Source organism: Nicotiana attenuata, chromosome 1 (genome assembly GCF_001879085.1).
Source record: "Nicotiana attenuata strain UT chromosome 1, NIATTr2, whole genome shotgun sequence".
Taxonomy (NCBI): domain Eukaryota; kingdom Viridiplantae; phylum Streptophyta; class Magnoliopsida; order Solanales; family Solanaceae; genus Nicotiana; species Nicotiana attenuata.
Genome location: NC_031989.1, coordinates 14531938 through 14532603, shown reverse-complemented (window position 1 = coordinate 14532603; position 666 = coordinate 14531938). Strand labels below are relative to the sequence as shown.

General features: G+C 34.2%; 1 long non-coding RNA gene across 1 annotated transcript; it reads left to right on the top strand.

The window, feature by feature from the left end:
* Positions 280-666, top strand: LOC109240152. Its single transcript, XR_002070009.1, has 3 exons — positions 280-329; positions 420-485; positions 592-666. It is a non-coding gene; the product is annotated as an uncharacterized LOC109240152 (long non-coding RNA).

Here is a 666-nt window from a genome sequence, read left to right as displayed (position 1 = left end):
TGGGGGTGCTAAATCGGAGTTGGATAAATACATTAGTGAAGAACAAGAACCTTTTAGTGAAGACTTTGATATCTTGAGTTGGTGGAAAACACATGCTCCTAGATTTCCTATTCTTTCGGAGTTGGCTCGTGATGTGTTGGCCATTCCAATTTCTAGTGTGGCGTCGGAATGCGCATTTAGCACCGATGGCCGTATTCTTGATTCATTTAGGAGTTCATTGACTCCTAAATGTGTGAAAGCTCTTATTTGTGTTCAAGATTGAATTAGAGAAGAGAACAATCCTATTAGTGTTGAAGAAGACTTGAAGTATCTTGAGGAACTCGAGCTCGGTAAGCTTTAATATTTTGCGTGTATTTTAGTTCAAAATAATATATCATGCTTTTTCATTTGTATGACATATTTGGTCGAATTATCTATAGATATGGAAAATAATGGAAGCACAACTAGCATTGTTTGATGTATAGTTGCAACTTGCATCTTGAGAGGTAAGTTTAATACTCATTTTGTTTGGTGATATACTTAATACTTTTGTAGTTTTGTTTTTTTATCATCAAAATATTATATTCTAACTTATGATTTATATTTTTTTAGGTTCAAGCATTGTGGTCAAGTCTATAATGTGTAGTTGCAACAGTGTTGACTGTTTGCATCTGGTGATTCGCAATG